At 35.2% G+C, this 21,472-nt stretch overlaps 1 protein-coding gene and 1 long non-coding RNA gene across 4 annotated transcripts in view; one reads left to right on the top strand and one right to left on the bottom strand.

The window, feature by feature from the left end:
* The window catches only part of LOC127833413 (thimet oligopeptidase-like), a 388,329-nt gene extending 374,865 nt beyond the window's left edge, over positions 1 to 13,464 (bottom strand). For all 3 annotated transcript variants that reach the window (XR_008027402.1, XR_008027403.1, XM_052358642.1), the window contains exon 1: positions 13,444 to 13,464. The gene's annotated coding sequence lies outside the window, so the exon portion shown is untranslated. The remainder of the gene's footprint in view (positions 1 to 13,443) is intronic.
* LOC127833428 (uncharacterized) overlaps positions 1 to 21,472 on the top strand; it is a 59,284-nt gene that overhangs the window by 2,432 nt on the left and 35,380 nt on the right. The window contains exons 2-4 of the long non-coding RNA XR_008027411.1: positions 17,119 to 17,173; positions 17,979 to 18,006; positions 21,208 to 21,264. This is a non-coding gene — a long non-coding RNA (uncharacterized LOC127833428). The remainder of the gene's footprint in view (positions 1 to 17,118; positions 17,174 to 17,978; positions 18,007 to 21,207; positions 21,265 to 21,472) is intronic.

The raw sequence follows: 21,472 nt of genomic DNA, 5'->3' as shown, positions 1-21,472 counted from the left end.
TGTTTTTATTTGATTTAATCAATAACGTAAAAGCGATAGACAATTAATAAAGCTTGATTTTGATAACACAACTAAGGCTTTCAGCATGTGTACTAGCTAAACAAACTTCAGCGTACAGTTTATATAGTATTCTAACACGGCACGTGCCAAATTTCATATAAACAAAGAAGAAAATCGTCCATGGGTTATTCTGCAACAAATCATGGGCGGAGCTTATACACCGAAAGCATACGCTGTAGCTAAACAAAACATGCCGATACATTTTCCACCAGCAGACATGAAATGGTTTTTTTTCCATCCAGTTTGGCTGTTATTGAGGGCGGAGATCTGATCGACAGAACAGCCGAAAGCTATTTTATGGGCGGAGCTTCACATAAAATAGTATGCAAGAAAAACAAGATACATTATATAAATCTTTAGTAAAAATCGTGTTAGAATCGAAATAATTCGTGTACGTTATAGTTTGTTGTCGAATAACCCACGGCCGGAAGTTTAGATGCGTGGTTTCAAATCACTCGTGCTTCGCACTCGTGATTTAATCCCTACGCATCTAATCTTCCGGCCGTGGGTTATTCGACAACAAACTATAACGTACACGAATTATTTCTTAATTGAAAGTCGCGCCAGTCAAAAATCATAAAAAGCGACATTTAAGGTTATGGTAGCCAGAACTACATGTGTACCAGAATTTCCTACAAATTTTCCAGCTTCACGTTTTTATTAGCCGGATTTTTTTCGAAAAAATCTCGGCTTATAGATTGATGTTGTCGGGCGGGCGGGCGGGGTGGCGGCGTGCTCGAAAATGTTAAAGTTCTTATTTCATGGTATAACTTTGGTATGCTTGGACCTACAGTCTTCAAACTTGACATGAAGGTTGGCCAGGATTAACAGATGACCACTGGTCATTTCAAGGTCATTCATTTGAAGGTCAAGGTCACTGTGACCTTCAATATAAAAAATGTTAAAGTTGTTATAACTTTGGTATGCTTGGACCTAGAGTCTTGAAACTTGACATGAAGGTTGGCCATAACTAGTTAGTAACCACTGGTCATTTCAAGGTCATTCATTTGAAGGTCAAGGTCACTGTGACCTTCAATATAAAAATGTTAAAGTTGTTATAACTTTGGTATGCTTGGACCTAGAGTCTTGAAACTTGACATGAAGGTTGGCCAGAACTAGTAAGTAACCACTGGACATTTCAAGGTCATTCATTTGAAGGTCAAGGTCACTGTGACCTTGAATGTAAAAATGTTAAAGTTGTTATAACTTTGGTATGCTTGGACCTAGAGTCTTGAAACTTGACATGAAGGTTGGCCAGAACTAGTAAGTAACCACTGGACATTTCAAGGTCATTCATTTGAAGGTCAAGGTCACTGTGACCTTGAATGTAAAAATGTTAAAGTTCTTATTTCATGTTATAACTTTGGTATGCTTGTACCTAGAGTCTTCAAACTTGAAATAAAGATTGGCCAGTACTAGAAGATGACCACTGGTCATTTCAATGTCATTCATTTGAAGGTCAAGGTCACTGTGACCTTAAATGTTAAAATGTTAAAATTGTTATAACTTTGGTATGCTTGGACATAGAGTCTTCAAACTTGACATGAAGGTTTGCAAGCACACTTAGATGACCACTGGTCATTTCAAGGTCATTCATTCTAAGGTCAAGGTCACTGTGACCTTGAATGTAAAAATGTTAAAGTTCTTATAACTTTGGTAGGTAAAAATGTTAAAGTTCTTATTCCATGTTATAACTTTGGTATGCTTGTACCTAGAGTCTTCAAACTTGACATAAAGGTTGGCCAGTACTAGAAGATCACCACTGCTCATTTCAATGTCATTCATTTGAAGGTCAAGGTCACTGTGACCTTCAATGTTAAAATGTTAAAATTGTTATAACTTTGGTATGCTTGGACCTAGAATCACAAACTTGACGTAAAGGTTTGCAAGCACACTTAAAAAAATTACATTTCATTTTGACCTTTGAACAATATTTCAGTAATATAAGTATTGCATTGACAAAAACACGAAAGGTACTTTCCTGTCATTTAAATCAAAAATCCGGCTTCAATGCGGTCATCTCCGACCGCGGAACTCTTGTTATGAATTGACATGGTAGAAATATACAATGAACGAATATGAATGAACTCTAAAAGAATGACAATATCAATAACATCAACATCTACAATGATACTCCCATTATTAGATAATAAACATATTTACCTAGTGTCTCAATGAGAAAGATATGAATGTTGCCGTACTCAGCCATCGGCCATTTGGTTGGGTTAATTTTCCAACATTCCGAATGTAATTTATACCGATATTCATTTAGTCAAAATATTTAAATTTTCTGTTCATATTGGGCTTTCGAAGTGCAATCTCACCATTTATAACATTCAAAAGTCATTTCAAACACCAATTACAGCATATTTAATTACTTATCAACTTTCAAATAGGAATGCAATTGGCGAAATGCCAGCAAAGATAGCTCACTCAGCGTTGTTAATCGACCGTATCTAGGGCATTGTTTTCACCGTCGCTAAGGTACTGCCCCGTGTGTGACGTCAGCGCGATAACAAGAATAAACACGCTTTGTGACAACAACAACAACAACTAATATGGCGGAATCTGTATCGTCAAACACCGAAGAAGAAGGTAAAATATGTTTTTTTCATTGGTAATCGCAAAAGTGCGTACGTTTTTTTTTATAAAAGAAGGTTAAAAATAGATTTGTTTTCGTTACATAAGTATATGCATAAACATGACAGAACATGTAAATACTAATTCTCTCTTCTTCTTCTTCTTCCAAGTTATGGCCACCTTCAACTGATTGAAGATTATTGCCATGGTGCGCATTAGAGATAAAGAAAAGAGAAAGTGAGAGTAAAAGAGTGAAGTATATACAGTGTGAGATAAAAGCGGTGTGGAAGTTAGATAAAGTGTTTGACAAGTTAAGATCTGAAGATTTCAACTGAGCCAGCTGACAGTATATCTGGTGGAAGGTTGTTCCATTCCCTGATGGTTCTCTGGAAGAATGATTGTTGGCGATAGAGCGTTCTGCAGAATGGGATGTGGAACTAGAATAAGTTTTTTGTCTGTTCGGACTTGTTCAGATTTGGTTTGAGACGATTTTCGTATGGTATGTGTACGAGATTGTTTACAATTTTATAAAACATTATGAGTCGTGCTTCTTGCGTCGGTCTTCTAGTGATTTCCACTGGAGGTCTTTCAGCATGTCTGTAACGCTTGAGCGATTATGGTATCTGTTTTTGACGTATCTGGCTCCTCGACGTTGGATCATTTCCAGCCTATCCGTATCACCCTTTTCATATGGGTCCCAGATGGTGCAGGTATATTCCAATTAGGGGCGGACAAGTGTCATATATGCTTGTTCTTTGATGGATGTGGATGCGATGTTCAGGTTTCTTCAGATGAAGCTTAGGTTTCTGCTGGCTTTACTACTGATGTTGTTAATGTGTTCGCCCCAGTCTAGCTTTTCATTCAATGTACATCCAAGGTATTTGGTTGATTTGACATGTTCTAAAATGTGGTTATGGAGTTTATATTGATGGATGATGGTTTTGCGCTTGCGGGTTATTGAGATGACTTGGCATTTTTCAGGGTGAAATTCCATTTTCCATTTATGTTACCAGGATGCTGGTTTGTTTAGGTCTTCTTGTAATTTAATGCAGTCTGTGTCTCCTGATATGGTGAGGTATGCAATGGTGTCATCAGCAAAAAGTCGGACCGTAGATTTAAGGCCGTCTGGGATGTCACTTATGTAGAAGAGGAAGAGGGATGGGCCGAGGACAGATCCCTGGGGGACGCCAGAGTCGACTTGTACTGTGTCTGAGGATTCTCCTTCAAGCACGACCTTCTGCGTTCTGTTTGTAAGGAATGCTTGGATCCAGGCTAGGGTCTTTCCTTCTATGCCATAGTGTTCGAGCTTGTGAAGGAGGAGGCTGTGGTGTACCTTGTCGAATGCTTTCAAAAAGTCCATTACAAGGACATTCGTTTGGTGGCCATTCTCCATGTTTTGGGTCACGTCATCGGTGAACTCCAGGAGCTGGGTTTCGCAAGATCTGCCCTTCCGAAATCCGTGTTGTAGTGGGTAGAGTAATTTGTTTGTTTCTGCATGTTTCATGATGTTGCTGGTAACAATGTGTTCTAGGAGTTTGCAGCAGATGCAAGTTAGAGATATTGGCCTGTAGTTAGCTGGGTCATTTTTGTTTCCTTTTTTGAAGACTGGAGTTACGTTCGCCTTTCGCCAGTCGTCTGGGATGGTGCTGGTGTCTATAGAGAGTTGGAATATGCTTGTAAGGATAGGTGATATTTCTTTTGAATGTTTTTTTAGGACTCGTGGGTTGATGTTATCTGGCCCTGCAGCTTTGAAGAGGTTGAGTGAGTTGAGAAGTTTTTCTATTCCGACGGTAGCTATAGTGATTTTAGGAGCTGGTTGAGATTTCATGCTGGTCATGTATTTGTTGGTCTTGAATTCTTCAGCGGATATGTTGGGACTTTTGGTGAATACTGATTGGAACTGCTTGTTGAGGATGTTGGCTTTTGATTTTGCTTCGAAGTAGAGTTGGCCCTTTTCACAAAGTCCTGTGATAGAGGAGTTGTCTTTTTTCTTATGTTTGATAAATGTCCAGAGTCGTTTGCTGATAGAGCGGTCTCCGTTGTCTAATTCTTCTGGTGTTACTATGTTGTCGTTGTAGGCCTAGTAGGTCTGTCTTAGTTTCTTCTGCAGTAGTTGTTTATGTTTCTTGTAATTGGCGATATGTGTTGGATCTTTCGATTTTTTCATCTTTTTATAGTGCTTGTCTCTCCTTCGCATTAGTTTCTTAATTTCAGTGGTTATCCATGGCATTGAGTCTCTTGGTCTAGTGGTTTTATGTAGGATATGGGTAGCAATACTGGATTGAATAGTTGAGCTGAATTTGTCCCAGATGGCATTGATGTTACATTTGTTGCTAATCATAAATGTTATGGTGGAATGTAGGTCTATCATGTCAGATTTCAGTGCTTCGCATCTTGCTTTTCTGTATAGAGGTATTTGTCGGGGCATCTGCTTCAGTTTGACTTGCTCTATGGAGAATTCAGCAAATACGGCATGGTGGTCTGAGATGCCTGGGATTGTATTTACCCGCTGAACTTTGTTTGGAAGATTGGTGATGATAAGGTCCAGGGTGCTGGTATTTCTTGTTGGCTCCTCGACTATCTGTGTGAGTCTAGGCAGTCTGAGAGGATATAGTGCATTCGTGCATGCTGAGTGTTTGGTTTTAGACATTTTTTCTTCCAGTCCCATCCAAGCAGGTTGAAGTCGCCTCCAATGATGATTACTGGTTCACCAGAGGAGCTTGCTCGATAAACAAGAGTCCCTGAATTGACAAAGGCTTGGTTCATTTGAAGTTTTCGGATTATAGTATGAGCAGAGTAATAATGTCTTGGATCCTACTAGTTGGATTTTAGCCCAAACTATCTCGCAGTCAGTTTGTAGTTCTGGGATGTCTGTGCTGAGGTATGTGTCCTTGATAGCAATAAGGACACCACCACCTGGTCCTGATTTCCGGTCATTACGCCATAGTTTGTAGTTTGATGGAAATATTTTGTTGTCATTGATGGATGGGTCTAGCCAGGTTTCTGTGGCAAGGATTACATCGGGCTTTATGCTTTCTATCACGTGTTCAATGCGTTCTTGCTTTTTCTTAATAGATTGACAGTTGATGTTCAATATTCTTAATGGAGGCTTCTTAGTGGATTGCCGAGCATGTTTTCTGTCAGGTGTTGGTGCATGTATGGGTTTCAATGTTTTTGAAGGCTCTGGACTTTGTAGACTGTTGGAGCTAATTGATAGGGCACTATAATATTTTTCTGTTGACAGTGAGTTGAGGCTAAAGCAAAGTGAGCTGTAGTTTGGGTTGTTACATACTATACAGTCCCACCTTATGGCGCTGTCCTCATTTAGTATGCTGTAGGTGCCAGTGTGTACTTCTTGGCAGTCGATGTGGTACCATTGGTCACAGGTGTCGCAGACAATCGCACGATGGTCCCAGGTTACAAGGGCTTAGCAGGTTCCACAGAGATACCCTGTACTGTCTCGTTTACAGACATGAAACAAAAATTAAAAGCTAAGTTGAATACAGAATAAACGTTAGTATTCGCGCAAATAAATAAAATTTATCAACAGCCTTGGAGTACTGAGATCATTTAAACATTACAGTATCTTTTTACTTTCCTCATAATTGACAACTGTATTTGTTGGCAGGCAAATCAAGATGCTGTGCATTTATTGACATATTCATTATTGTGTGTTATATGACAATGAAATTTATTATTCACTAAAATGCATTTGAATGGAACTGGTAGTTTATCAATTAAATCCAAAACTCATAAATTAATTTATGTATTTATATCAGTTTTTTCTGCACAGCTACTTTATAAATAAACTGAATAACCAAAATATTTTTGAAAATAGTTTACACAGTTTTGTAATTCATGGCATCAAATGCATGAAACGGGCGCCAGACAACTCACCCCAATACCAACTTGCCCCAAAACAAACTCGCACTAAACATATGGTAACTAGCTCCAACCAAAAGACAACTCACCCCATTTATTTTCGTGCATCTTATTGTTTCTTGATTTAAAGTATTTTATCTTCATATTCTTTGTTAAGTTAGCGAGGCACGTAAATATTTTAATAACTGTGTATTTCAACAGTACATTGTATTTTGAATAAATCAAATACAGGTCACCTGAAATGCATGTATTATTATATTTGTAAAAGAAACGAATATGTTGGATATCGTCTTTTTTCAATATTGTTTTGAATATCCTCAAGATTTGATTGCCTGAATGTTGAAGAAAACTAATAAGTTAATAATACCAGATATTAACGTTCACTTTTAAAATAGAGACCATAAATAGTTTTACAAAGTGGTTTAAATTGTGTATTTACTTTTTCAATAGGATACATCTATATTTAAACCAGGAAGTATATGAAGAAGGATCACTTGATTTTGTCACTTTGGTGCAACAAACAGAAAAGATATACTTATATAGCTGCATTTTTTCTGTTGATTTCATTTGAGAATATTGAAATAATTTGAAGATAATGTTTTCAAATATTTAGACTAGTTGTGGTTTCACTGAAAAAAATATATGTTATTTCACAATAATCTTGAATGTAAACAGAAAGAACCACAGTTCAACACACTAATTGTTGATATATAAAAACAAAGTCTTTGTATGTTAAACATGATTCATCAACTTTAACACCTTCTGCCAGTGATGAATCTGATAAGACAGTGCGTACTGGCAAAGAAAAAAGGAGGTGAGAACCTGGCAAATAGAGTATTGGGTTGCTACATGAGCAATTTTAAATAATGATCCTACACTACACTAGGTGAATATTGAAATTTTACACAAAAAAACTGACAGGAATGTTTAAAAATGGTATCAGGAAAAATAAAAAATTCCATATGTACATGTTGCTACATCTTTTGTCAAAATTCTTAGTTTTATGTTCAAAACACTTATTGTATTTTTGTTTAAATGCAGAAATGTCTTTTCTAGGATATCATAAACCACCTTACTTATACGGAAACATAGGAGCTGTTGAAGGAATTGCTGCAAGACAGCCAGCAGTTATCCCTGACAGCCAGTCTTGGCCCAGCTTTGACCATCCTCAAGCTAACCATGACGGTTTGTTTGCAAGAATTGTCCATTTGGTGGACCATTATGAAGACCAGCTTTGTTGTGGCATGGCATCACAATACTGTACAAGCCAGAGACCAGTATGTTTACTGTTGTTAAATATAACCCATTTTTCATGTTTATTTTTCTGTGGGCCTGTTTAACAGAAATATTACTGCACTTTATCTATTTGAAATATTTTATTTTTCTGTGGGACTGTTCTCGGAATTAGTAATGCATTTTATCTTTTTCAAATATTGTTGCTTGTTAAATGAATATAGAACACGTAAAACTACTCATGTAATTGACTCAGCTTAAAATCAAAAGTGCAGAAAAGTTAACTCGTTTTCTGTAAAAACAGTGGCAATTATGTTCCTGCATCTTAAAAGTTGAACAATGACAGCTATATATATATATATATTATTTAGCAAGGGGTTTTGAGTTTTTTATGTGTTCATATTTTTCAGAAAAAGGGTTCAGTGGTGACTGATCCTCTCACCCTCCTTATCTAGGAAACGTTTTTGGAACAGCGTGTTCGCACTGAAGATGTGGAGGACACATATTGATCACAGTACATCCTTTGGATACATGATCCGTGCCAAATATCAATGTTTAACTGGCAACTATAAGGGTTTTGTTCCAGAACAAGGATAAGGATGGTGACATTGCATCATAATTGTTTTATCATCAGGAATTCTATGTTTGTAGTGTTTTTTAGTTCTTTTATTTTGACAGGAAGTAGTTAATTAAATTATTGTTAACGGCTTTAAGTCTTTTGGTTTAAGAATGTTTGCAACATTTAAGTAGATAAATGGTTGTTTTAAATTTGAATCTTCAGTTATGCATTCTTAATTAAATGATGACAGAAGTTATCTTATTTCTTTCCATTTAGTGTAAATAATAAGAACATAATTATCCTCTGTATACAAAATGAAAACCAAGTTCTATTCATCATTATTTATCTGGTTAATTTGTCAGAAATATTACAGGGGCATACATACAGTATTTCTAAAATAAAGGGGCAGTTCTTAGAAAATTAACATGTATTTTAGTAATGCATAGTCAAACTTTTTCCACGTTTATAAACAGCAACAATATGTAAGTATTATTATGTAACACAAATTAATTCTATGAATTTACTACTGATTTTGCTGCGCCATCACATAAACATGTTTTACTGAAAGTTTCTTAAAAGTTGTTATGTGGAAGACTTAATCAATCATTTAATAAATATTTGAGCCTCGCTCTGGGAAAAGGGGGTTTAATGCATGTACTTGAGGTTGTCCAAGATAAGGCTGTGCAGACTGCTCAGCGGGTTTAATGCATGTACTTAAGGTTGTCCAAGATAAGGCCGTGCAGACTGCTCAGGGGGTTTAATGCATGTACTTAAGGTTGTCCAAGATAAGACTGTGCAGACCTGGGAAAAGGGGATTTAATGTATGTACTTAACGTTGTCCAAGAAAAGGCTGTGCAGACTGCACAGGCTAATTAGGGGCAACACTTTCCGCCTATCTGGATTTTCTCTAAGAGACTCCCTTTCAACAAAAAATACAATAAAGCAGAAATTGTCTGCCTGATTGGTATGATCAGCACATGTTTATCTCGTACGACAATTTACGCACATGCATTTAGCCCCATTTTCCCAGGGCAAGGGTTACCTATTTACATTTTAGCTGTCTATTTGCTCTTTAACTTTTGAATCATGATGCAGTTTCATATAATAATGTATAATTGGTCGTTATTTATTGATGCATATTCTTTTGTTCAGTGTTGAACTAAACATGTATTATAATTAGTTGTTCACTTAACATTCTTGATGTAATGTTTTGGCTTTGCTGTGTAACATAATAATAAATTAAAATTGAACAACTAGCTTTGTATTTCTTCATGTAATTTATTAATACACTTTAAACCATATAACATAATGAACACAAAACATAATACTCTTTATTCATAAAACAAAACTATGATTGATAACATTTTAAATAAATGTTTCCAATTTTCAACATTTTGACAGATCAAATTATTTCTGAAATCCACCAATTATTTATCTATGGATAAACAGCACTTTATCATCTTTATATATGACAGTTTATGTAAGGCTATTACAATAAATGGTTATTTATAGACTGATAAGCAATGGAAAACAATACATAATCTATATAGAGCAGTGTGCTTCTATGTCATTGTTAATGGAATATGAACAAATGTGATGTGCAGCTTGCACTCAGCATTGACTAAGGCAGTTTATAGCTAAAAGAGTCAACAATTCCTGTTCATAGTCTTGACTTGTGACCAAAAAATAAGGAAAATGCTGAGCCCAATGTTTATTTAGTTTTTTGCGAGACAAGGTTTTCACAAATTCTTCTGTTTCAGAGTTACCTATGATCATATACTTTGGATCCTCTATTGTAATAAAAAAACTATTAACTCACCATATTTGATCATGGGTCTCCCATAAAGAAACTTAACACAATTCACGATACATTACACTTATAAGAGTCAACAATTCCTGTTCATGGTCTTGACTTGTGACAAACAATTCTGGAAAATGCATGCCCCAATGTTTATGTACTTATTTGTCAGACAAGGTTTTTACAAATTCTTCTTTTTCAGAGTGTGATCTATGATTTAATACTTTGGATGCTCTATTGTTATAACACATTAATTAACAAAATTCACAATACCTTACACACATTTAAAACTAAATAAAAATATTCTCATGGCATCTAAGGACACTTGTTTGCTATGTTCATGAGTATTTTAACTCAAATAACAATGCTATTTCAGCCCTTTGTTTATAAGCAGTTCACTTATAAAAATCAAATTTTATCACATTACTGATTAGTATGTATAAGCATTAGTAAAACATTTTAATGACAGAACAGTCAACCATAATGTCACACATTTTGTCACGCCTTTATATTACACAAATAAATTCAAGCATCATTTTAAATAAAAAGGTCATCTGCTGACTGTAAAAAACAGCCAGAGTTAAACATGCACTTTCATACTCAATGGTATACAACCTATAAATCCATGCTGCCAAATTCACACAACATGTTCCTATCCATAGTCAGTTATCATTGATCTCAGCTTTGTCATGTTTTTAATTCATAATAATGGTATGTTGAAGTTAGTTGAAACAACAAAGTTACATACATCATGTACCAATCTGTATGAGTTAATATTCATATTGTTACCGGGTTGCTAATGCCCTTGGCCTATTTGATATTGCAGCTCCTCATTAACCGACGGTGGATGAGGGGCAATTGTAGAGGCAATCGGCTTTCGATAAGCTGGATCAACAAGGAACTTTGATCGAAGGTTTTTTTCCTTGTTGATCTCTTTGTACTCAGTGCAAATACTCAGCATGCACGCACGGCATGTACGTGTATCCCTTCTTGCCATTGATAGGCACCTGCACTGTCTTATTGTTGGCTGCCTTCAATTTACTCTGAAATTACAAATTAACAAATTTGTAATTTTGAAATGTACACTAAAATGTTTAATAAAAACTATGTATTAAATTTGTTTGCTATTTTTAACATTATTTTATTCATATCATGCCAATCAGTTAACCAAGGCTACCAACACTTTTCTGGGCTACTTGATTCACCAGTATTAACTTATGAACCTACCAATACTTTTCTGGGCTACTTGATTCACCAGTTTTAACTTATGAACCTACCAATACTTTTCTGGGCTACTTGATTCACCAGTATTAACTTATGAACCTACCAATACTTTTCTGGGCTACTTGATTCACCAGTATTAACTTATGAACCTACCAATACTTTTCTGGGCTACTTGATTCACCAGTTTTAACTTATGAACCTACCAATACTTTTCTGGGCTACTTGATTCACCAGTATTAACTTATGAACCTACCAATACTTTTCTGGGCTACTTGATTCACCAGTATTAACTTATGAACCTACCAATACTTTTCTGGGCTACTTGATTCACCAGTATTAACTTATGAACCTACCAATACTTTTCTGGGCTACTTGATTCACCAGTATTAACTTATGAACCTACCAATACTGTTCTGGGCTACTTGATTCACCAGTTTTAACTTATGAACCTACCAATACTTTTCTGGGCTACTTGATTCACCAGTATTAGCTTATGATGAAGTTATCATACTAACTGACAATTACTGTACTACTAGAGATTGGAGGAGAATGGGATTGAAATAACTTGCATGGTGATTGATGCAAGTTATCTGAAGGGTCCAGAAAACAAACCAGCTATATGGGATATCCTCTGGTTTTCATAACATAATAATTTGTACGTTTCTGGTAAAAAACATGAAAAATCTATTATATTAACAAGGAACTTTAGGAAGCACATAGAATTTTCTTTAATATAAATATATTATTTTATCAATCAAAATATGCTAAGACAGGGTTGTTTGCATACTCTATAGGAAGCACATAGAATCTTCTTTTATATAAATATATGATTTTATCAATCAAAATATGCTAAGACAGGGGTATTTGCAAACTCTAAGTAAGATGTCATCTCTCCAATGCCTGACACATGACCATGCAGGTGTGGTACGTCCTTGAGACACAAATGAAAGGCCAGGACCTGGTGGGGGCTGATGACCGTGCATAAGTGGAGAGCTGGCTGTTCTAACATTATGCTGAACAGTCAAATTTGCAATAGTTTGGCCGGCGCGTCTTTCTAAATACCTAAAAAAGAAGGTTTCTTTTAGAATATAAAATCGATTACATATTAATTTAAAGAAACAACAAAATTGATATTAAATTGAGGGCATTAACTGTATAATTATATATCATATCCTGATAATTGATTACATGATAATATAATATATACATTTGCATACCAGTATATTTTATAATATAATATATACCAAATAAATTAATAATTCATCATTTATCATTAATTTCATGCTTCATTTGACTCGTGTTGGAGTGTTCCTTATACGTTATAAAAAAATTCATAAAATTGATAGGAACATCTAGGGCATAAAGGCTTATTTTAAAATGCGCAATGAACAAATTATGTTATCAGTACGTAATTAGTTTCGTTGCAGAGTTGCAGAGTAAAATATCCATACGATAAAACTAAATACCTATCTAAACTTTTTTTCTAAAATTCCTTTGTAAACACGCAACACTTGCCAAAAACTTATAAGTAGCTTCTAAAATTTGACTTACAATTTGTGTGTTTAAGCCATTATACTGTCTTCGTCTGTTCCAACGATACTCCTATGGTTCTGCAAACACTCAGTCTGAACGCCAAGATTGATAAAAAACGAGCGATGTCGCTGGCACCAACTTTTGTTTCTCTTTTTTACAATTTCGATCACAGAAATGCAGATGCATTGTTTGTAAACCGAAAGCGGATAAGCGCAACGCGCATGCACATGCTGCATTCTGGTATATTAGCTGGGATCGCATTCACAATTTCTGAACTCGTTTAATTCGCGTCTGAGGCGCTCTACAGTATTATTTTCACGTTTTCAAATCTTCAAAAGTTGCATATAATGGATATTTTAGAGCATGGAAACAATTTCATAATTTTTTTTATCGCAAATATCATAACTACAATGAAAATTTGCAAATCCGAAACATATTTTTTCAATTTAGTCAATTTATCAAAATGTGAACAAGTCCCTTTTATAATTTTTTAATTGGTCTAACTTAACACGTATTGGTGAATCAATTGATTCACCCATCACATAGCGTTTAAATCAAGAGATGAACACATATCGGTATCGGGTCCGTTCGCCCTAGTTACACGTTCGCCCTGGGTCCGTTCGCCCTGGGTTCGTTCGCCCTATATTATCATGTGCATATCGGGGTATGAACAGTTGATTGTTCACACATATAAGCAAGTTTGAACCTTAAGTTTTCATTAATTAATGTAGTAAGCAATTAGTGAAAATAACTGGCCTTTGTTACAAACACGCTTTCGAGTTAAAGAGCGCCGTTTTGATTTTTCACACATGTAAGCAAGCTTGTACCTTAGATTTCATCATTAATTAATATAATAAGCAATTAGGGCATATTACTGGCCTTTGTTACAAATACGCTTAAAAGTTAAAGAGCGCCGTCTTTTATATTTCGGTAACACTTTTTTGTTTGATATGTTCGGAATAACCTAACTGTGAATTATCATAGTATATAAAATGGAGCTCAAATGTCTGGTTCTATTATTTCAAAAATGGATAATGTGTTGTGCATTTCGTGCAATTTGGAGGTACGACCAAGACAACATGCGATTACATGCGACGTTTGTGAACGGTGGCAGCATCGGCTATGTGGAACTGGTTAGTTTAATTTAATTTGTCAATTGTATATAATAAAAACATAGCGTACGTACTTTTTCTATATATTTTTATGTTCCTTGAGGATTTCGTTATTTCCATCTAATGTAACTGGTAACGGGTTCTTCATTTACGTACGATAAATTATTTAGTTCTTAATAATTAATCATTCTGTCCATTACGGTCTTAGTGAATGTTGTCTCTATCGTATTTCTTTTTCAATTAGCATTAAATGCTACCATTCTTCGACTTATGCGAATTAGCGTTAAGCGCTTATATCCTTTGATCCATAATAGATGTAATTAATTAAAGAAGCTTACGTTTGCGTTCTTGATTTGGTAAACAATTTAGATTGGAATTTGCTACTCGCTCTCTTAGCTTACTAAGCTGTTTTATTTATTTAGTACATAAATGTATTTTTCCATATGTTAGAGTTTGTAGCTCACCTAGCACAAAAAGTATACCGATGTGGTTTTGTGAAAACTGGGCTTAATGCGTGATACGGACTGCGCAATTCCTTAAGTATTTCTAACAATATACAATAGTTATTCTAAACAATATGCAATAGTTATTTTAAACAATATGCACTAGTCATTTTAAACAATATGCAATAGTTATTTTTAAAAATATGCAATAGTAATTATAAAATTTTGTTAATTGAAATTAATTAAAACTTTATTAATTTTGAGTAAATAAAATTATTAAATAAATTAAAATGAAAATTTAAATATTACAAATATGTACACAATTAATATGTGTAATATAGTCATTAAGATTATGAGATTTTGAGTGTAACTTCTTGCGTTGTTTATGGTTCTTTCATTCAGCAATATATAACCACCGTCTGTCGGATTATCTAATTTCTTGTGTTCTTGTCGATCCTGCATAGGCAAATAAATTTAAAATTCATATAAACGTCATTAAATCTCAATAAAATTTGGATAAAAATAACCGACGTCAAATATCTTGGCTAAATCTTATCCAAAACTTAACCAGAACGTGAACCGTTTTGGATAACTTTTTTTTTTGATACAATCGCTAACCAAAAAAGATATTCTAAAATTAAAGACAACCAAAAGTTATCCGCTGGATAAGAGTTATCCATATTTATACAATTGGTTGCTGATCAACTTCCAATCATTCTCGCGTGTATTGCGCGGTGTGAAGTAGCAACCGGCCTTTATTGATTGTTGTCGATTAATTAAGAGATTATAGAGATAACAGACTGTGTTAATTGATTGATTGAGTGTCGTATTAACCTAATATAGTTAACATTGAGAACAATTACTAAATCATATAGAAATAAGTTATGTAGAACATGATTATTAAGTTGAAACTATTATCCTAAAGAGTATACTTAATATTGATGCATGCATAAATCATGTTTATAAAACAGAACTGTTATTATTATTTTTTTTTAGAAATTATCTTTAATATGATTATTAGCGTAAGATTAAGAAAATAAACATAAATTATGTAAATGAAACAGAGCGGTATATTTTAAATTGTCTAGTACTTGGTCTCAAAGAAAATGTTCAATTATAATAAATATCATCAGCGTGCAGTCTTCCGACCTGGAGCGTGAGCAGCGTTCATCAACCGTCAACGCACGCCTGGAAGAATACTGGACAAAGTATTCGAATGGTGAAGTGTCCACATCCACCTTTTTGAAGGCTGTTTTGCACTTGTATGGACCCTCTGAGTGAAGTGAATGAACAGATAAGACAGGTGTTAAGTGTTGTGTTAATTGTACACTGTATTTGTTTCATGTACATATTTATAAGATTTATATGTATGGTTTGATTAATGTAAATGTGTTGCATAATGTGTTCATTGTATTATACTTTATCTGTATTGTTGTTCTGTTCATTGTTTTTTTTTTCATGTACATATGAAGTGATTAATGTAAAGGTGTAACATCAAGTTTTCATTAATTAATATAATGTAAATGTGTTGCATAATGTGTTCATAGTATTATACTATATTCTGTATTGTTGTTCTGTTCACTGTATTTGTTTCATGTACATATGTAGTGATTAATGTAAAGGTGTAACATACAGTTTTCATTAATTAATATAATAAACAATAAGAGAAAATTACTGGCATTCGACGGCTTTGTTACAAACACGTTTACACGTTAAAGAGCGCCTTCTTGATTTTTCACACATGTAGGCAAGTTTGTAGCTTAAATTGTCATTTACATATTAAAATGTTAAAAAGATTTCAAATTTCGTTATATTTATTGCTTCCCTGCTTTAATAATAAAATTTAGGGCGAACGGACCCAGGGCGAACAGGTTTTAGGGCGAACAGGATTTAGGGCGAACAGAAATTAGGGCGAACGGACCCGGATTCAAACATATCGTATGAATCTCATACATAGCGTTTTTAAAATCAGTTGATTCACACATAACGTTTGAATCAATGGATGCACACATAACCTTTATATTAGTGGATGAACACATGATGTTTAAATCAATTGATACACACATAACGTTTAAATCAATGGATATACACACAGTGTTTAAATTAATTGATTCACACATACTGTAGCGTTTAAATCAATCAATACACACATAGCATTTAAATCAATTTATTCACACATAACGTTTAAATCAATCGATACACACGTAACGTTTAAATCAATTGATTCACACATAGCATTTAAATCAATTGATTCACACATAGCGTTTAAATCAATAGATGAGCACATGACGTTTAAATCAATCGATTCAAACAAATAAAAGAATAATTACATTACAGCATTTCTTTAAATATTTTTTTTTAACTTAAAATATTTTCTTTTCTTTTAAGCCTGCCCAAGTATAAATGTTAAACTGTAATTGCATATGAAATTTTATAATTTGATTGCAGATAAGTCAAGCTAAGATTATTATTTAGGTCGGGTGTTCATTCCCGGTCATGAAATATTCCATCATTAAAGCATTTCTTTTCAATTTTTGTTGAACATTCCGAATCATCAAACTCTTCAAGACGTGGTCGTATTGTTAATTTAATTGACATATTGCCCCATTGTGTTTCTGTATTCATATGTTAATAAAGAGCTATGATATTGAATTAAAATGCAATTTCCTAATTAAATGCTTCTATTGATTGTAGGTGATACTCAAGCTTGAGCAGCTTCTTTCTTTGGGGAGAAGATTGCACGTCTCAGGTATAGCAATTTAGCCATTCATATAATTGTTGATCCATGCCCAAAGCTTGTGTTTACACTATAGAATCTACTATAAAGTGTGTATCAATAAGTTTTATGCCCCCGGTAGGGTGGCATATAGCAGTTCAACTGTCTGTCAGTCTGTCTGTCAGTCTGTGCGTCAGGTCAAGGTCAAAGGTCAAAAAACAAAATCCAAGGGAAGTAACAATCTTTAAAGGGAGATAATTACTATACCTTCCAAATGATAAATAGAAATTTTATTTTAAAGCGGCGCAGTAGGGGGGCATTGTCTTTCTGACAAACACATCTCTTGTTGAGTCTGTATTCTGGGTAGAACCACTCTCGGATATCCAGATATATGTTCAGACCGTTTTCCATCATGCATGCATGTGTATCCAATTTTGTTTGAACTTAGTTTTTGTTCATTCCAAGCTGTAGTATCATATCAACAATCCTGCTTTTCCACGAAAAAGAAAGATTTACAGTTAAATTTTTTGTTCATTCTCTTCTTGGTTTGCCTGTTTTCTTGACAAATATGTCAATATAATTGAAACATTTTGTGCGCAAATGTGTATTATGCCATCAGCAGCAAGCCGAACATCAGGCCAGGCTGTGATTAAGGGCAGTATGGTATCGGGCTACCCTGTCTTTTTACGTTTTGTTGTCTCATTAACGGACACCATGACTTCTCAACAGTGTATACAGACCCAGTGCAATATCTGGAGCTAAACTATTTGCCCGTATTTGCCCGACACGGATAAATATAGCTTGAATGATCACATATTCATTATCACTATTGTTTCAGAGAGGAGAATGCCGCATTGAAAGAAAAGGTGAGATATGCACTAAATTATTATCCCCAGCCAGGGGCGGATGGATATTGTTTTGGCTTTGTTTGACCGTACGTCTGTCCGTCTGGCATTTTTGTGTCCAGAGCCATATCTTGGAAGTGCTTTGGCGGATTTCAGTGAAACTAAGTATGGGTATATATATATAAGACGATGATGCACACCAAATGACATTATACACCATCTGTTTATAACGGAGTTATGGCCCTTAGTATTTTGAAAAAAATGCTTTTTACTATAGGCACTTTGGTGTCCGGAGCCATATCTTGGTAGTGCTTTGGCGGATTTCATTGAAACTTGGCATGAGTATATATATGGATAAGACGATGATGCATGCCAAACAGCATTGTACACCATCTGTTAATAACAGAGTTATGGCCCGTTGTATCTTTGAAAATGATTTTTACTAAAGGCACTTTTTTGTCCGGAGCCATATTTTGGAAGTGCTTTATAGATTTCATTGAAACTTGGTATGAGTATATATATGGATAAGACAATGATGTATGCCAAATGGCATTGTACACCATCTGTTGATAACAGAGTTATGGCCCTTTGTATCTTGAAAAAATGCATTTTTCTATAGGCACCTAGTGTTTGGAGCCATATCTTGGAAGTGCTTTGGCGGATTTCATCATAACAGAGTAATGGCCCTTTGTATCCTAGTATGTTTATCCATCCGATTTGCAACCATCCTCAAACAAAATATATGTTGCGTGGGATATCAATTGTACAAATTTGCTTGTTTTTATTATGCCCCAGGTGGGGTGTCATATAGAAGTTGAACTGTCAGTCTGTCCGTCAGTCTGTGCGTCCGTCCGAAAACTTAAACGTTGGTTATAACTTTTGAAATATTGAAGATAGCAACTTGATATTTGTCATGCATGTGTATCTTATGAAGCTGCACATTTTAAGTGGTGAAAGGTCAAGGTCATCCTTCAAGGTCAAAGATAAAACAAAAAGAAAGAAAGTTAAATGCACGTGTATCTCACGGAGCTGCACATTTTGAGTGGTGAACAGTCAAGGTCATCCTTCAAGGTCAAAGGTCAATTTTGTTTACCTTTTTTTATTATTATTTTTCAAAGTGGCGCATTAGGGGGCATTGCGTTTTTGTTGAACACATCTCTTGTTTTAAATAAAAATGTTCCGTTTAATATTGTGGGTTTCTTTATATATTACTAGTTGTTTATAAACACATTAATGTTAGTTTGAAATTATGTCATTAAGACTGATCTGGTATTTGGTACAAGAAATTCATCCCAAATAATAAAAAAATCACAAGGATCACCATGTGCTTGTTTGAAATTGACAGACTTAATTCTCATGCATTTATCTAGGCTGTTTTTGAAGAAAACCCGAGGTATTGTCATAGCCACCTTGTCTTCCGCGTCGTCGTCTATGTTTTGTCCAAAAACTTTTAACATTTGCCATAGCTTTTGCAATATTGAAGATAGCAACTTGATATTTGGCATGCATGTGTATCTCACGGAGCTGCACATTTTGAGTGGTGAAAAGTCAAGGTCATCCTTCAAGGTCAATGGTCAATTTTTATGCCCCCCCCCCCCCCCTTCAAAGAAGAGGGGGTATATTGTTTTGCACATGTTGGTCCGTCGGTCTGTCTGTCCGTCCAACAGATGGTTGCCGGATGATAACAGTTACTGAAGAACGCTTAGGCCTAGGAAACTTCATAGGTACATTGATCATGACTGGCAGATGACCCCTATTGATTTTGAGGTCACAAGGTCAAAGGTCAAGGTCAAACCTAAAGGTCACAGTGACTGGTAAAAGGAAAATGGTTTCCGGATGATAACTCAGGAACGCTTATGCCTGAGATCATTAAACTTCATAGGGACATTGGTCATGACCCGCAGATGATCCCTATTGATTTTCAGGTCACTAGGTCAAAGGTCAAGGTCACAGTGATCTGTAGCTGTAAAAAGGATTCTGGATGATAGTTTCCGGATGACTAAAGAATGCTTAGGCAAAGGATCATGAAACTTCATAGTTACATTGATCATTACTGGCAGATGACCCAGATTGATTTTGAGGTCACTAGGTCAAAGGTCAAGGTCACCGTTACTGGAAATAGGAAAATGGTAAGCGATAACTCAAGAAGGCTTACGCCTGGGACCATGAAACTTCATAGGGACATTGGTTATGACCGGCAGATGACTCATATTGATTTTCAGGTCACTAGGTCACAGGTCAAGGTCACAGTGACGGGAAATAGGAAAATGGTTTTCCGATGATAACTCAAGAAAGCTTAGGGTGGGATCATGAAACTTCATAGGTTCATTGATCATGACAGGCAGATGACCCCTATAGATTTTGAGGTCACTTGGTCAAAGATCAAGGTCATAGTGACTGGAAATAGGAAAATGGTTTCCGGTTGATAACTCAAGAACGCTTACGCCTGGGATCATGAAACTTCATAGGGACATTGGTCATGACTGGCAGATGACCCCTTTTGATTTATAGGTCACTAGGTCAAAGGTCACAGTGACCTGAAGCAGAAGAATGGTTTCCGGATGATAACCCAAGAACGCTTAGGCCTGGGATCACTAAACTCTATAGGGACATTGGTCATGACGGGCAGATGACCCCTATTGATTTTCAGGTCACTAGAGGTCACGGTGACTCGACACAGCAAATGGTTTCCACCACCACCACCACCATCGTGACAAAAACGTATTCACACAATGGCTGCCACTACAACTGACAGACCATATGGGGGGCATGCATGTTTTACAAACAGCCCTTGTTTCTCTTGTTTCTTATGTGCTAAAGAAGAAATGAAAAGAGCCTCGCTCTGTGAAGAGGGGGTTTAATGCATGTGCGTAAAATGTCATCCCAGATTAGTCTGTGCAGTCTGCACAGGCTAATCAGGGATGACACTTTCCGCTTAAATAGATTTTTGCTAAGAAAATACTTTCTTTAAACGAAAAATATAAGCGGAAAGTGTTGTGCCTGATTAGCCTGTGCAGACTACACAGGCTTATCTGTGATGAAACTTTACGCACATGCATTAAACCCCCTTTTCACAGAGCACGGCTGAAATCAATTTTAACAATATTTGTTCTTGCATATATATATATATATATATATATATATATATATATATATATATATATATATATATATATATATATAAAATATTATATGATATTACTGTTTCATTTCTGCTTCCAGAAAGATGAACTGGAGACCAGGAGTGCCAAATTTGAGAAACTTCAGCACAGCTTTATGGTAGGCTTTCTGCCTATTACATTCACCTGGACATTTATTTTTGATTATGAAGTTATCTAGCAAGAAATATATCTTGTTCTTTCCGGTGTCCTTTCTTCTTTTGTAGAAAACATCTTACTTTGGGTTGTTTTTGTTTTAAAGAATTATAATGACATAAGCAACATTTTGCTTCAAAATAAGATCTCAAAGCTTATTCAAAGACACAAAA

This window comes from Dreissena polymorpha, chromosome 6 (genome assembly GCF_020536995.1).
Source record: "Dreissena polymorpha isolate Duluth1 chromosome 6, UMN_Dpol_1.0, whole genome shotgun sequence".
In the NCBI taxonomy this organism is placed as follows: domain Eukaryota; kingdom Metazoa; phylum Mollusca; class Bivalvia; order Myida; family Dreissenidae; genus Dreissena; species Dreissena polymorpha.
The sequence above is the reverse complement of the archived record's forward strand: the minus strand, read 5'-3'. Positions and strand labels throughout refer to the sequence as shown.